Source organism: Cnephaeus nilssonii, assembly GCF_951640355.1.
Source record: "Cnephaeus nilssonii genome assembly, chromosome: 7".
Classification (NCBI taxonomy): domain Eukaryota; kingdom Metazoa; phylum Chordata; class Mammalia; order Chiroptera; family Vespertilionidae; genus Cnephaeus; species Cnephaeus nilssonii.
In genome coordinates, this window is record NC_137078.1 from 86,107,211 (window position 1) to 86,124,333 (window position 17,123).

Genomic DNA, 17,123 nt, shown 5'->3' on the forward strand with positions numbered 1-17,123 from the left:
CAAGGTGGGTCACTTTTCTGGTTTGGTCCAGTCCTGAAATCCTTTGGAGTTCTGGCTCCCTACCACTTACTTGCTAAACCTTAGTTTCTTCATCTGCAAAATGGGAATATTCCGTAGATTACTGTGGCAGTTTTTAGGGAGGAGTAGCCATCCCATCTAATAAAGAGGAAATATGCTAATTGACTGTCACACCCTCACAAAGATGGCGACACCCAAGGCAATAAGGAGGGGATATGCTAATTGACTGTCACACCCTCGCAAAGATGACAACACCCAAGGCAATAAGGAGGGAATATGCTAATTGACACCCTCAAAGATGGCGGTACCCACAGCCACAAGATGGTGGCTCCCAGTCCCCTTGGCCCTGCCAGGGCAGCAGGTGCACGGCACGGCTGGGCCCACCCCCAGATGGGTTTGGCCGCTCAGCCCCCCAGCCGCCCAGGGCTGGCCTGAGGTGCAGGCAAGCCTTGGATGGCGGCTGCCCAGCCACCCAGGGCCACCCGATGCTTGTGCTGCCAGCTGTGGCAGCAGCAGAGGTGTGATGGGGGTGTCACCTTCCCCTGATGGCCAGGTCACCTCCCGCCCCTGAGGGCTCCCGGACTGTAAGAGGGGGCAGGCTGGGCTGAGGGACCCCGCTCCAATGCATGAATTTTCATACACCAGGCCTCTAGTCTATCCTACCTAATAATAGACAAATATGCAAATTGACTGCACCTTCGCTACGCCCAAACCATGCCCACCAGCCAAGCCACGCCCACCAACCAATCAGGATGAGTATGCAAATTACCCCAACCAAGATGGCGGGTAATTTGCATATCAAGACAGCATAGAAAGAAGCCAAGAGCTGCAGAAGGGAGCAAAGCTGTGGAGAAGCAAGCAAGTGGAGTGGAGGAGAAGGGAGGAGTGGAGGCGGGGCAGGGGAGAAGGAAGGAGAGCAGGCGGGCTGGTGGAGAAGGGAGGAGTGCAGGCGGGGCCGGGGGAGAAGGAAGGAGAGTGGGCGGGCCAGGGGAGAAGGGAGAAAAGCAGGCGGGCTGGCGGAGAAGGCGGGGCGGGGGAGAAGGGAGGAGAGCAGGTGGGGCGGGGTAGAGTGCAGCAGGAAACCCTATTGCAGGATTCTTCCTGCAATGGGAACGCTAGTATATATATAAAAGGCTAAGTGACTTGCTGACCGGCCGACTGGCTGGTGGGGAAGATGCACACTGACCACCAGGGGGCAGATGCTCAATGCAGGAGCTGCTGAGCGACAGCAACTTTGCAGAGTGCCCTCTTGCACTCTGGGACCCCCCGGGGGATGTTGGACTGCTGGTTTGGGCCCGATCTCTGTAGGCCAGGCCAAGGGACCCCACCTGCTGGAGGGACCCTGCTCACTCCACAGACACCCTTCAAGCCCCAGTGCCGCCCCAGGTGCAACCGGCCAGAGAGGGACTGCGGGAGGTTGGCTCCAGGGCGGGTCCGGCCCATCTTGCCCAGTCCCACCCTGCCGGTCACCTTCTAATTAATTTCCTTTCAATGTGCACAAATCTGTGCACCGGGCCTCTAGTGGCATATATAAGGTAGCTCCGCAGTGCCTAATGGGTGTTGCCAATATTCTTTCTGCATTAAATGAAGGTCCTGATTACTTTGAGAAATAATCGTATACTAGGTGTACTGGTTAATAATGCAGATTTTGTAATCAAAGAAAACATAATTTCAAGAGAAACATCAAAAGTGCTTTATTCAAAGTAATGTCCATTGCTAGCTACACATTTCCCCATCTTTCAGGTAATTTGTGGATATCGTCGTCCCAATACAACTTTTCTTATTTTGAGGAAAACCATTCAGAGACCCAATTTCCCACTTCTTCGTATGTTTTGAAGTGCTGCCCAGAGAGTGCGTGTGCCATCGATCGGAACAAGTGGTAATCTGAAGGAGCAAGGTCTGGTGAATACGGTGGGTGGGTTAATACTTCCCAGGCAAGATCTTTTAATGTGTCTTTTAACTGATTTTGAAGTGTGTGATGGTGCATCATCATGAAGCAAAATTACTTTGCCATGTCTTCTGGAACATTCTGGTCATTTCACGATCAAAGCGTGGTTCAGATTGGTTATTTGTTGTTGGTATTGATCAGTATTAACGGTTTCACCTGGTTTTAGAAGCTCATAATACACCACACCTTCCTGATCCCACCAAACGCAGAGCATTGTCTTCTTTCCAAAGCGATTTGGCCTTGCAGTCCATGTTGATGGTTGACCTGGATCAACTCATGATTTTGTGCATTTGGGATGCTCAAAATAAATCCACTTTTCATCGCCAGTCACAATTTGATGCAAAAAAAGACTTTCTTTCGTACCATTGAAGCAACATTTTACTGATGACTTTTCGGTTTTCGATTTGTCTTTCATTCAGTTGATGTGGCACCCATTTTCCTTCCTTTAAAATCTTTCCCATTGCTTGTAAATGATCAGAAATTGTTTGCTGAGCAATGTTTAATCTTTCTGCAAGTTTTTAAGTTTGAGATGCATCTTCATCCAATACTGTTTGTAATTGTTGGTCTTCAAACTTTTTCGGTTGACCTGGGTGTTCTTTGTCTTTCACATCGAAATCATCACTTTTAAAGCATTTATACCAGCGTTCACGAGTATCTTGAGATGGAGCATGTTCACCATAAGCTTCCCAAAGTATTCAGCAACACTTTTCTTCAAAATAATGAATTATAACTTCCCGCAAATGCTCTTTTTTTTGGCAGGAAATTTGACATTTTTAAGTGTAAAAATATCTATGATGTTAACACCTTCAGAAAATTTGACATATGAAGTTTTGAAGCTTGTTGTCAATACAACAAAATAGCATACATATCAAATCGCATATATATCAACATATGTGTAATTCCATCTATTGAAAAAAAAATCCGCATTATTAACCGGTACACCTCGTATACTCAAGTGTCCTACTGGCTATGAGAGACAGCCCTTGGGAGGGACAGAAGGCGAGATACAGAGAAATGCCACCTAATATGCGAAGATAGGAGACACTGGGTGACCTGAAATTAGACTTGCTACAATGTTTCGTAGATGAATAAAGAGGAATAATTATAGCCACAAGGCACAATCTCTTGTATCAAGAGATACTGCAACTTCGATTTGCTTCCTTTGGAGGGGTCAGGAACTTGGGTGTCTTACTGTCCTCCAAGGGCAGCTGAGCACATCCCAACTACTGCTGAGTTCGAGCATGAGGGGGGGTGGGGTGGTTAAAACTGGACCGAGGCAGAGAGGGGGATGCACGTCTCGAGGTAACGCAGGCTGTCCTATGCTGGAGCAGCAGCTCTCTCTCTTCTAGCCAGGCAAGTGACACCCCCTCGTGCAGCAGGTGTGTGCACACGCCGCCTCCTGTACAGGTTGAGTGGTCGTCACGGTTCACCTGTCCAAAGCTCGAGGGCGCCGGGCCTAGGCTTTGCTCTCAAGGAGGTTGTGCCAGCCATCAGCTAAGGGCATGCTGATTCGTTCAGCAACCCTGCTGGTGCAGAAGTGACCTGGTGAACACGATGGGGCCTGGCTGCCTACCTCAGCCTGCTGGGGACATGGGTGCACGAACCGGTACAGAGATCAGGAAAGGCACAACGTGCCCACTGCTCTGAGGAGAGGGCCCTCGATCCCGTTCTCAGCAGTTAGGGAATGTTTCCTGGAGGAAGTGAAATTAAAAAAAAAAAAAAATCCTCACCCAAAGATATATTTTACTGATTTTAGAGAGGAAGGGAGGGAGGGGAAGAGGAGGGCGGAGAGAGAGAGAGAGAGAGAGAGAGAGAGAGAGAGAGAGAGAGAGAGAGAGAAGAGAGAGATGTATGAGGGAAACATCGATCGGTTGCCTCCCATAGGTGCTCCCAAATGGGGATGGAACCCGAAACCCAGGTATGTGCCCTGACCGGAATCGGAATTGAACCGGCAAACTTTCAGTGCATGGGATGACACTCCCACCACTGAGCCACACCAGCCAGGGCAGGAAGTGACCTTTTTAAAGATGGTACCCAGAGGCTGATGCATCCGTTGGGAATGTTTTCAGGTGCAAGGAATGCCTAGCACAAACAGGGAATATTTGCTTGCATAGAAGTCTGGTGGCGGGCACGTTTAGGTATTTTCCATGGGCTCAACAGTATCGCCAGGGAGCCAGGTTCTTACTGTGCCTCCTCTCCATCCCCTCTGGAGGGCTTGCCATCTCATAGTCGCAGTTCCTTCCATAGGAGGTTGTGGCAGTACCACACGGCAGACCAATTGCCAAGCAGAAATAATGCACCTGGGAGGCCACATTTCCCCTGAAAGACATCCCTGGCCAATAATGGCCACATGTCCACCTCGGACTGGAAATTTGGGAAATCTGCAAAGGAGAATGAGCAGGTCATAGACCAGGACTTGGTCCTGTGGCTGAGTCCCTACCGTCCCCACTTAACTTGTGTTGGCAAGGAAGGAAGACAGGCAGATTGCCTGCGGGGGACGACTAAGTGTCTGGCACAGGTGGGATAGAAATGAGGGAAAGATGTGTCCGTCAGAGGGAACAGCATGTGCCAAGGCCGGGAGTAAGGGCGTACCCAATCAGTGGAAGGGGACATCCTTTGTTTTGCCTGGAGCAGAAAAATGGCTTGAGATGAGGGAAATCGGAGGTCCAAATGAAGGAATTTGGGTTTCAGTCGTGACATCCCATTTCCCCAGATGGACCAAAGCCTTCCCATTTCCTTCCTGGCACATTTTAGCCACAGACCCCCTCGGAAGAGGAGCAGTAGGCCCCGCCCATTCTCAACCCGCTGGAAGCGATTTCTTCAGCGACGAGCTGGCCGGGGAGAAGGGTGTGCATTGGGGCTGGGACTGAGGGAGCATTCGTCAAGGTGCCTCCAGGGCGGGGCTGTCCCTGTGGCAGCGTCTCCAGCCCCTTTATCTGTGAGTAGGTTCAGGGGTTCTCTGGGCAGGAAAGGCTTGCTGGAGGGGTGCCGGGCCCAGGGAGACCGGAAGGCTGGATGAGCCACTTCACGCCTCTTCCTGTGGTTTTCTGTGAAGAGGGAAGCAGCTTGCCAGCACCCATCCCCACTTCCCGCCGGGCACATGCCACAGGCAGCCACGAAGGGGAAGGAGCCAGACCGGTAGGTCAGAACCCTAGCCTGTGGGCCAGAGACTTCAATGCTGAGCGCCCGGCTTCCTGTGTGTCAATGGGGATTAACCATAAGGCGTCAGTTACTGCCTCTGGCAGTCCAGTCACCCACCACCTCCCATCCCCGCGGCTGTGGTTCCTCCGTGGCTGCCTGGGAAAGCCAGGCCAGGCCCCACCTTCTGGCCGCTCCTGTTTCCCTGAAGCCCGGGTGGAAGTGGGAGGAAGTGCGTGAGAGGCTGCGGACGAGCCTGGGCCTGCCGTGAGGGCGGAACCTCCGTGAAGCAGGATTAGCCCCCCTCCGTGTCCTCTCTCTCTCCCCTACCCCCCACAGCCATCCTGGACCTCTGGGTCACCTGCCCCCCTGCTGGGGGCCGTCAAGCGCTTCTCACCATGGAAGCCGGGGATTGGGGGGGGATCTGGTGCTGCGGAAGGGCTTGGAGACACCTGACTGAGAATTGGCTCTGCCAGTTGTGATCCTGGAAAGTCCTTTCCCCTCCCTGGGCTTTAGCTTCCTCTTCTCGGGTGAAATGAGGGTAGCAACGCCTCCTCCGTCCTCGTTCTGTGACCTCTAGTGAGATCCTGTGGGCTGTGAGGAGCACACACCTGGCAAATGGAGGCTGCAGGCCCGTGTTTGAGGTCAGACGGCTGAAGTCTTGAAACTTCTCTGAGCCTCAGCTTCCCCGTCTTCCTCCTCAGGTTTTCGCCTGGCGTGTAAAGAAGACGAGGAAACGAGGTGCCTGGCACAGGGGGGTGCACAGTGGGGACTCCCCGCCCCTCTCCCAGCATGGTGGTCCCAGTTCAAAAACGGAGTCAAAGAACAGGGGACGGAGGACACCTGGGAAACGTGTAAAAGAGACAATCCCTGAAGATCCGGATTCAGAGTTCAGGGTGGGGGGCGTGTGGTGGGGAGACAGCGGGAACTTTAATAAGCCCCCAGGAGAACTCAGCCAGCGCTGGGACATCTGGCCCGGGGGGGGGGGGGGGGGATGGAGCGCGGGTTCTGTCAGAGATGCCAGTATCCGCACCCCACACCTGTGCTCAGCGGGCCGCCCTTAGTTGAGGTGGGGGGTAGGTGAGCATAGCTAGAAAGAGCCCTTCGGTGATTGAACCATCCTTGCCTGGCCCTGGTTTCCCCTGGACTCCCTCTGCTCCATGGGCCACCTGCCTTGGTGCTTGTTAAACATTAATTTCACTGGTGGCCGCCCCCCAGCCCCTTACCCGCCCCCCCGCCCCCCCAGCACTGCTGTCTCAGAATCTCTTGAAGTGGAATCTGAAGAACTGGTTTGTTAAACCTTCATCTTAAAGAAGTTGTCACCCAGCCGAGGTGGCTCAGTGGTTGAGCGATGACCTATGAACCAGGAGGTCACAGTTCGATTCCTGGTCAGGGCACATGCCCGGGTTGCAGGCTCGATTCCTGATGGTGCAGGAGGCAGCCAACCAATGATTCTCTCTCATCATTAATGTTTCTATCTCTCTCTCCCTCTCTGTTCCTCTCCATAAATCAATAACGATATATCTTAAAAAAGAAAAAGAAGTTGTCCAACTGATGTGGAGAAAGGGTTTGATCCCCAGTTCTGGGACATCAGGCAGGAGCTTGGGTAAATAAAACGGTTTTCATTTACTGAGTTTCTACGATGTACCAGGCATCACACTAGGTATAACGCAGGGAGACTGTGTTGCTGTGACTGACCCGGGCTCAGAGATGCTCAATGGAGGGTCCAAGCTGAATTCCAGAGGTGGCAGTCAAATCCTGGTCCAGTGGATTCTTAGACTTGGCGTTTGAGGATGTCCACCTATCCTGTGGCCTAGTCCGCTTTCCTCGGTAGCCTAAACACCTTTGCTTCCTGCTACGCCCAATCAGGTGTGGGTGTGGGTGGAGGTGGAGGTGGAGATTAGGAGAAGTTTTCAGGCAGAACACCCAAAGTTGGAGCTCCAGGTGCAGTCCCAGGCTTTGGTCAGACAATGGGCCTCCTTAGAGCAAGGACTTTTTTCTCACTCAGACGGGGGGCGGGTGGGGTGGGGGGGGGTCAGAGCAGGGATGGTGGCGTCTCCCTGTCAGATGCGGGTGGCTTCAGAGGCAGGATTTTCTGTTTCCCAGCAGCCTGGGCATCCCTGAAGGCATGGCTGTCTCTTCCTTTCTGGGGGCACCTGTGGGCAGGCTATGTCACACCCACGGGAAAATGGCCTCCTGTGGGCAGGACTGCAGTGTGTCCCCCCTGCAGGGGCATCTTCTGAAAGCAGCGTTGGATCTTTTCCATCAGCGTGGCGCTCACTACCGATAGGACTGTGCCCATTGGCACCTGGGCTCCTAAGGACAGGGCTGGGAGCTTCCTCAGGTCAGAGCCCATCTCCCCTTCAGACAAGGGACCCAGTCTCTCCCTCCTGTGCCCGCCCAGGCCCAGCCCTTCCTCCGAGAGAGGCTACTCATTGAATGGGACCAGCCCTGTGCTGCTGGCTGAGCTGGTGCAGAGAGAGATTCCTTGGCTGAATGTGAATATTCCTGGTGGCCTTGGGGTTGGGGCCCCACCCAAGCAGCTGGCTTCTTGGACTTATGCCCTGATCACCCAGTAGAGCCAGCAGGCAGGCCTCCCCTAGTTCTGCATCCTGCTGCTGAACTAGGATTGGAGCACAGAGGACAGTGAGTCACGCACCTAGGCCTGGGCCTGCCCCCTGCCCCCTGCCTCCTCCTCATTCCCTGCCCAGCTTCCTGAGTTCCCCGAGAAGCCTTCCAGGAAACATGCTCTCCGCGGCCCCCACCACCCCTCAGCTCCTTTGTCACCTCCTAGACCACTGGCCCTGCTGCTCCACAGGTAAGAGGCCGGTGGCCGGGCTGAGAGGGTGAGGTTTGGCTGCTTGGTCTAGCTGTCCCTCAGTATCCTTGAGGCTAGACAGGCTCTGGAGGGGTCTGAAGAGCTGGGTTATGTCTGACTTTCCTGCCAGCAGCAGCCGCTCATGGACACACAGTCCCCCTCCGTCACTCTCAGACACAGGCTTTCGCCCCTCGGAGGCATGTAGCCCCACAACCACCAACAGATATAGCATCCAGCACATCACACAAAACACACCCTCCTCACCCACAGGCACAGGTCACGGCCCTTCACCTCCACGCAACACACACAGACTCTTGGCACCCACTGGTACAACCCATGACCCTTCACTACACATAATACACAAACTGTCACAACGGACACAGTCCTCTCAAGTGGTGCATATCATAGCCACAGGGTGAAACACCTGTCTTTATAGACACACAACGTGTGCGCTGATAGACACAATGAGCCAGGGAAGACCCTCACTCACTTACTGCAAGCAAACCTATCCCACGTACACACACACACACACACACACACACACACACACACATCCATGCAACCTTCTGTACGTATCACAGAAACTCCCCTCACCCTCTCATCCCCAAGATCCTGGGGTGTTACTGCTCAGCTCGGGTAGGGGCAGGGGCAGGGCCTAGTTAGCAATACCATCTCCACTTCTCACATTGCCCCCACCCGCCGCAGCCCTGCTTGTGCACTGGGGGAGCCAGGGGCACAGCCAGGGGTCCTGGCCACATCACGGAGTGTCACAGGAGGGACTCTATGCTGCTTCGGATGCCCTGGGACTAAGCACAAGCTGTTCATACAGAAATCTTGCCGGCAAGCTTGCAAGAAGGCCTTTCTAAGGCTAGCCTGCCATGGTGATGCGTTTCTGCTCAGGTGGCAAGTACCATGATTGGTCGGGAAACTCTGACATAGAGATAAACTCATATAAATGATCGAGAAATGGGATTTCTGAGGTTTAGCTGGAGGCTAAGAAGGGACAGACTTCAAGTCAAAGTAGCCCTTGAGGTCGTGCGATTAAACTGGCCGTGGGATCAGACCGTCCCATCTTCAGGAGAAGTTCAGATGGATGGTCACTTCCCCACGCTCCCACCCCCATCTTTGCACTGAGCATGCCTGAGCCAAGCACTTAAACATAAACTATTGTATTTTAAAATAACATGAGATGTTCTCTTCTGGGATAACATTTGCAAATGCTTTTGCTTATTGGCTTGAAAGATAGATTTACAGATAGAGTTCTTACTAGACTCTCAGGACATGCAGGCATTTCAAAGCCGCTCCACAAGTGTCCATAGAGGGGGTTTTCTTCCTATGAGTGTTAGTTGTTAATGTTACACATTCTGACATCGTGACTAAGTTTGTTTCTATGGAGACTCTCAACATGGTGTGTCATTAAACCTGAACTTCTCTATAAAAAGAAGAGCTTGCTTGCTAGCATTTATCATATGCCTACTGTGTGTCAGACGTCATGCTCAATGCTTTTGCAAGTATTATCTTACTTAATTTTACAATTCCCCTATAAAGTAGACTAGGGGCCCAGTGCACGAATTCGTGCACCTTGAAAGGAACTGTGGGCCACGAGGCTGTGGTAGGCACAGGGGCGGGTCTCGGCCCATCCTCCGTGCCCAGCCCGGCTCCTCTCACCATGGCCCCCAATTCCCTGTCTGCCAGCAGCCCCACTCCTGCTGCTGCCACTCCCACATGCTGATGGCGCCAGCCCCACTTGCACCCACTGACGGCGCAGAGTGATTGGGTCCAGCACCAGCAGTGGGTGTGAGCAGGGGGAGGGAGAGAAGCCCTCAGGGGTGATCAGGGCCGACAGCTGCTCATACCCGCTGATGGCTCCAAGTGACTGGGACCAGCGCCAGGCACTGGCAGCAGGTGTGAGCGGTGGCTCCGGCGCCGGCAGCGGGTGCAAGCGGGGCCAGCGCTGGCAGTGGGTACGAGCAGCAGCTCCGGCGCCAGCAGCAGGTGTGAGCGCTGGGCGGGACTGTGGCGCAGGGGTGCAAAGAATTTTCAGTAACCACCAGAGGCTCACCCCAATGACAGCGACCAGCGCCCCGCCTTGGTCTGGTGTCCCCGCTCACCTGCTCCACCATCCCGCTGCAGCCAACACCCGCCATGTTCTGCACACGCCCCCTGGTGGTCAGCGCATGTCATAGTGACCAGTTGTTTGGTTGTTGGGTTGTTCGGTTGTTCCGGTTGTTCTGCTGTTCGGTCTATTTGCATATTAGTCTTTTATTATATAGGATACTCAGCCTCGTTTCATAGCTATGGTTCCATGTAGGCTCAGAGTGGTTAGGAAACCTGCCCAATATGCCACGGCTAGGAAGCAGCAATAGGGCTTAGATGTAGAGAAGTCTGACACCAGAGTCCACCTCTTTTTTATTTATTTCTATTATTTTTTTACCTTTTAGAGGTAACACATGTGAACACTGGAAGTTCAATAGGTGTGGAAGAATACACAGTGAAAAGATGCCCTCCGATCCTTGTTCTCCAGCCACCTGAGCTTCCTCCTGGAGGCCTCTCTTTTAACCACTGTGAGAGGGGGTTCCAGCCCAAAGGGTTCCAAGAACAGGGTCCAGACTCTGGGGCTTCCTTCCCCATGCCCTCCCCCTGCCCAGGCACACAGGCAGCCGCCTCTGTTTGCTCCTGGGGCTCCTTCTAACCTAAGCCCCAAGTTTTCTTTTGTCCGAAGTCCTCAGGGACCCCCCTATTTGAGGCCCCTGGACCTGGATCTTCTCCCCCTTATCTGAGGGCCCTGGCCGCACCCCGGAGGCTTCCTTTCAGGACCCAGCACACGATGATGTGACCCTTCTCACAAGTGGAGGCTGTTCCGCTGAGCAGTGCTCATTTTGCTGTAGAAAGTGCCCAGGCCGGAGAGGGAGAGCAGGTGAGACTCAGCCCTAGCCAAGGAAGGAAAGGATGAGGGAGAAGAGGAGGAGGAGAGAGGAGACTGAGGACTGGCTGCCAGACTCTGCTTTACAGACTTCACCCCATTGGGAGGTAGGGCTGCCACCCCCACTTTACAGATAAAGAATCCGAGGCTTCAGGCCCGGCCGGTGTGGCTCAGTGGTTGAGCATCGACCTATGAACCAGGAGGTCACAGTTCAATGCCTGGGTTGTGGGCTCCATCCCCAGTGTGGGGTGTGCAGGAGGCAGCCAATCAATGATTCTCTCTCATCATTGATATTTTATCTCCTTCTCCCTTCCTCTCTGAAATGAATAAAAATTTATATTAAAAGAAAAGAATCTGAGGCTCCGCTGGAGCAGTTAAGTGGCAGAGTTGGGATTCAAAATCCCAGAGTTTGAGGAGGACACGTAAATCAGAAAGAGAGGGAGAGCGAGAGCGAGAGAGGGTCAGAGAGAGAAACCGAGGTTGTGATGGTAAGAACGAAGAGGGGATTCAGAGCTGTCAGGCATCGGCTGGCCATCCGAGAAAGGGCTCTCAGCCTTTGTAGTAATCCCCCTCCTCGAGTGACTCTTTCTTTATTCTGTTTATTTGCAACATTTGTCTGTCCTTGTGCTTATATCATCCTGCCTTGATTACTGTAATTTATAAAACCTTGATATATGATGCTGCATGTTTTGGACTTCTCATTCTCCAAATTGTCTTGGCCCGTGGTCGGCAAACTGCGGCTCGCGAGCCACCTGCGGCTCTTTGGCCCCTTGAGTGTGGCTCTTCCACAAAATACCACGGCCTGGGCAAGTCTATTTTGAAGAAGTGGCGTTAGAAGAAGTTTAAGTTTAAAAAATTTGGCTCTCCAAAGAAATTTCAATCGTTGTACTGTTGATATTTGGCTCTGTTGACTAATGAGTTTGCCGACCACTGGTCTTGGCTAATTCCATGTTTACACACACACACACACACACACACACACACACACACACACACACCAAATACCTGTGCACCATTACGTTAAATAGAATATTATAGGTATAATAGAAGCTTCCTATGTACTTCGCACATCTTGCCTCTTCCCTCTCTCCCCAGAGATAGTCACACCCCAAACTTATCTTTATATATGGATGAATACTTATTGTGTCCATGACTCGAAGTTTTGAGAATGGTATGGTACTATGCTTGTCCTGCAACTCGTGTGTTTAGTTTAGCTTTGCGTTTACTGTCCATGTTATTGCATGTAGCATTCTGAAGGTATTTGCAGAATGACACTGTAGAAACACACAAATATATATTAACGTTGCCAGTGTACCTAGGAAGGATGTGAAGATTTTCAACTTTACTTTGAAATTAATTTCCAAAATGATGGTGCCATTTTTAATCTCTTCTTAGCAGTGTTATGAACGTTTCCATTGTTCTACATCCTCCCAATAATTGAAATTGGCAGACTTTAATTTTTTCCATTCTGGTGGTTGTGCTTTTTTTTTTTTTTTTTTCCTTTTCCTTTTTAAAGATTTTTAAAATTGGTTTTTAGAGAGCGGAAGGGAGAGGGAGAGAGAAACATGGAAGTGAGAGTGAACCATCCCACCTGGAATTGAGCCCACAACCCAGGTATGTGCCCTGACCAGAAGTTAACCAGCGACCTTTCAGTGCATGGGACGATGCCCAACCAACTGAGCCACACTGGCCGGGCTGGCGGTTGCTTGTTTTAATATGAACGCCTGATTTCCTGGAACATGGATCATGTTTTTAATCTTTCTTAGCCTCCAGGCTTTCTCTTCTGTGAATTGCTTAGTCCTTCCTTGACCCATTTTTTAAAAAAAATCCTCATCTGAGGATATTTTTCCATTGGTATTTGGAGAGAGTGGAAGGGAGGGAGGAGAGGGGGAGAGAGAGAGATTGGATCGAGCCTGCAACCGAGGTCTGTGCCCTTGGTCAGGAATCGAACCTACAACCCTTCAGTTCGTGGGCTGGTGCTCTAACCACTGAGCAAACTGGCTAGGGCATTCCTTGACTTCTTTTTATTGGGCTTGTCTTTAAGTTATTAATTTGTAGGAACTGATATCATATTGTGCCTGAAAATTCTTTGATACATCTGTTGCAAGTATCTTCTCCTGGTCTGTGACTTGCCTTTTACTATTTTTGTAGTATCTTTTGAAATATACAGTTTAAACTTTTTTTTTTGCTTATAATAAAAATAGTATTTTTTATTCATTTATTTACTTTGGTATTCATCAGATTAACATAGCTTTACCATTTTAGGTTCCTGTTGATTTATTCCCCCCCCCCCCCAGTATTTTATTTTATTTATTTATTTTTAATTCTTTATTGATTAAAGTATTACATATGTCTCTTTTTCCCTCCATCGACCTCTCCCTGGCCACTCCCCATCCCCCCCTTCCCCCCGCCACACACACACACAGTTCTAAATTTTATGTGGTCGGATTTATCCAGATTTTCTTTTTTAAAAAATTTCTATATCTTAGTTTAAGAAAAATTTCCCTTCCCTTATGTCACAAATATATTTTTCCCTCATTTTCTTCCAAAACTTTTAATATTTTGCTTTTCATGGTTAGATCTTTATGCCACTGGAATTGAAATCTGGATATGGTGTGAGGATGTGATCTAGTTTTATTATTATTTTTCCCCTAATGAATAGCCAGTGATTTGCACCAATATCTCCTCCTCTTTTATTGATCTCTAATGACAGTGCTGTCATATCTATCAAGTGTCCATACGTGTGCTCTCTACTTCTGGGACCTCTTTCTGTTTCTGTGGACTGTTTGCTATCCTTTTGTTAATACTGCCCTGTCTTAACACTGCAACTTTGTAATAAGACTTGATATATGATAGGGAAAATCTGATGATGTGTCCTTATTGTTGTTCTTAAAAAAATGTGCTGGCTAGTTTTGGATCTTTGGTTTTTCATTTGGAATTTTAGAATCAGCTTATAAAGTTCCTTGAAGAGCCTATTGAGATTTTTTTTTTTCCAAGCGCTTTATTATGTGACTAGAGGCCTGGTGCATGAGATTCATGCATGGGGGGGGTTGTCCCTCAGCCTGACCTGCACCCTATCCAATGCAGGAGCCCTCAGGGGATGTCCTATTGATGACTTAGGCCCACTCCCCGTGGTTCTCTGCTCTCTGAGGGGCCTGCCTGCTCCACACCGCGGCGACTGCCAAGCAGGCCGTGTTGGGTGCTGCCTGTGGGTCGCGCTTGCCTGCTCCTGGGTAGCCGTGGCAATGGCCAAGCCGGCCATGCTAGGAGCTGCCTCCTCCCTGCTGTCAGTCTCCATGGAGGCAATGAGGTTAATTTGCATACTCACTCCTGATTGGCTGATGGGCATTGAGAAGTGACAGTCAATTTGCATATTTCTCTTTTATTAGTGTAGATTTTTATCCCCCCACCTTTATTAACATCTATTGGGATTTTGATTGGATTGACACTGAATTTATAGATTAAATTGGGAAAAATATGTCTTTATGATATTGATGGTCTCATGCATAGATATATTATATTATTTATTCATATAGTTCTTTTTTTTTTGCAAGAACTTGATCCTTTTTAAAAATATATTTTTATTGATTTCGGAGAGGAAGGAAGAGGGAGAGAGATAGAAACATCAATGATGAGAGAGAATCATTGATCAACTGCCTCCTGCACGCCCCCTACTGGGGATTGAGCCTACAACTCAGGCATGTGCCCTTGGCTGGAATAGAACCCAGGACCCTTCAGTCCACAGGCCAACACTTTATCCACTGAGTCAAATCAGCCAGGGCCATATAGTTCTTATTTAATTATTTTTCAATGATTTTTATAATTTTCTGTACCAAGATAAATTGCACATCTTGGCTTCCAAAAAAATTATTTGCCCAGATAGTTTCCTTACTATTATAAACTGTGTCTTTTTAAAATTGACATTTTCTGTTTATTGCTTATTTATAGGAACACCATTGATTTTTATATAGTGAATTTATATCCAGAAATCTTGTTGAAGTTTTTGTTGATTCTAATAATTTGTCCATGACATTACTTTACGTTTTCTATGTAAACAATCATATTGCCTGTGAAAATGACAGTTTTGCTAGTCTTTTCCAATCTTCATAACCATTCTTTTGTTCTCATATTCTTCACAACAGAGTGAGGCACTTAAGATTATTCCCAGTTTACAGATTGAAAAACCGAGGCTCAAAGAAGCAAATTACCTTTTCCAAGTTCACAGAGAGTTGGTGATGGTCAAAATTTGAATCCAAGTCTCTGGGTCTAAAACCCATGCTCTTTTCCTTGTGGTGTTCTTCCCCCCACATTGTTCTCAGCCGCAGAAGAGCAAAGCGATGCTCACAGAAATGAAGTGTCACATTGCTGTGCGTGAAGGACAGATGGAGAGGGCAGAGAGAAGTGAACAAGGCTTTGATAGTGTGCAAGAGTCAACTGGGTTTTGGGGTATTGGGGTCCTAATTTCAGTTCTGCCACCTACCAGCTGTGTTACCTGGGATAAGTCATTTGCTCTCCTCTAACCTCATTCACTCACACAATAAACATTATGGAGGCGCACCTGCAATGTGCCAGGCAGTGTTCTAGATAATAGAATGTAGTAAGCAACAAGCTAACTGAAACATAGAGGACTGTTCCTGCTCTCAAGGAACTTACAATTCAGTTGGGGAGCCAGATAATGAACAAAGTAAAGCAGCAAAATATATGGTATGTTAGCTGTGGTAAGTGCTGTGGAGAAAAACAAAGCAGTGTGGGGGCACAGGTCATGTTGGAGATGGTTGTAGTTTATTGAGGTTATTAAGAAGTCCTCACTGCAAGGTGGCATTGGAATAAAGACATGGGGAAAGTTTGAGGCAGGAGTGTACCTCGTTATTTGAAGAAAACGAAGCCAGTGCAACTATGGGCAGGAGGGGTGGGGGCGGGGGGGGGGCCCTAGGGGTAAGAGATGAGGTCAGGTTTTGCAGGCATTCTGAAGGACTTTGGATTTTTTGTTAAGTCAGATGGAAGCCACTAGAGAGTTTTGAGCAGAAGAATGATGTGATTTGAGGTTTAAGAGGCTCAACCACTGCTGTGCTGAGAACAAATTAAAAGGGGTGAAAAGGTGGAAGCAAGGAGACCAATGAGGGAGCCACATCCACGTGAGAGATGACGGTGGCTTGAACCAGGGCCGTAGCAGTGGAGATTTTGAAAGCATCTGTCTATCTATCTATCTATCTATCTATCTATCTATCTATCATCATCTATTATTTTAACTTGACAGTAAATTTATATACTTAGTTTAAAATGAAAAATAAGTTGGCCTGATAAAACCGTGAGTGGACTGCCCGCTCAGTGTGCGCGGGCTCCAGACCATGTGCGTGAGCACCCTCCTGCAGGAGTGAAGACATTTGCCTGCAAAAAAAGAGTTGGCCTGGCTGGTGTGGCTCTGCTGGTTGGGTGTCATCCTGTGCACCGAAAGGTTGTAGGTTTGATTCCCAGCCAAGGCACCTTCCCCAGGTTGCATTGCAGGTTTAATCCCCAGGGGAGGGCAGCCCATCATTGTTTCTCTGTCGATGTTTGTATTGCTCTGCCTCTCCTTTCCTCTCTCTCTCAAAACCAATTAAAAATATTTAAAATTAAAAATAAGTTTATTTGGTGAAGGAATCTTTAAAATATCTTATAAATATCTATTTTTCTGAGGATGAGATCCCAAAAAGGATTTTAGACCAACTTGAATCTATAAACTCTTAGGAATGTAGATTATATAAATAGTCCAGAGTTCCTCAACCTCAGCTGTATTAACATTGAGAGCCAAATACATTTTTGTTGTAGGGACTGTTTTGTGCATTGTAGGATGTCTAGCAGCATTGCTGGCCTCTACCCACCACATGTCAGCTGCCCCCAATCCTCCTCCTCTCCCCTGCCAGTGTGACAACCAAAAATGACTCGAGACATTGACAAATGTCCCTGGAAGGCAAAATAGCGCCTGTTGAAAATCACTGATACAGTCAAATGCCAACTTATGATAATTAATTTATCCCTTTAGTCATTCACATACTTAAATATTTCAGGTAATAATTTATTATTTTCTATATAACTAGGGGCCCGGTGCACGAAATTCATGCCCTGGGGGTGGGGGGTCCCTCAGCCCAACCTGCCCCCTCTCACATACCGGGAGCCCTCAGGGGATGTCCTACTGATGGCTTAGGCCCGATCCCCATGGGGAGCGGGCCTAAGCTGCAGTCTGGCCTCCCTTTGTGGGAGGCAACCGGGCTGATCAGGGGAAGGCACCAGCCCCATCA

General features: G+C 49.4%; 1 protein-coding gene across 1 annotated transcript in view; it reads left to right on the top strand.

Annotated features, from left to right (window-relative positions):
- Window positions 1–7,837: 7,837 nt before the first annotated feature.
- Window positions 7,838–17,123, top strand: part of PTAFR (platelet activating factor receptor) — a 29,667-nt gene continuing 20,381 nt past the window's right edge. Inside the window, exon 1 of the mRNA XM_079777802.1 lies at window positions 7,838–7,922. The gene's annotated coding sequence lies outside the window, so the exon portion shown is untranslated. The remainder of the gene's footprint in view (window positions 7,923–17,123) is intronic.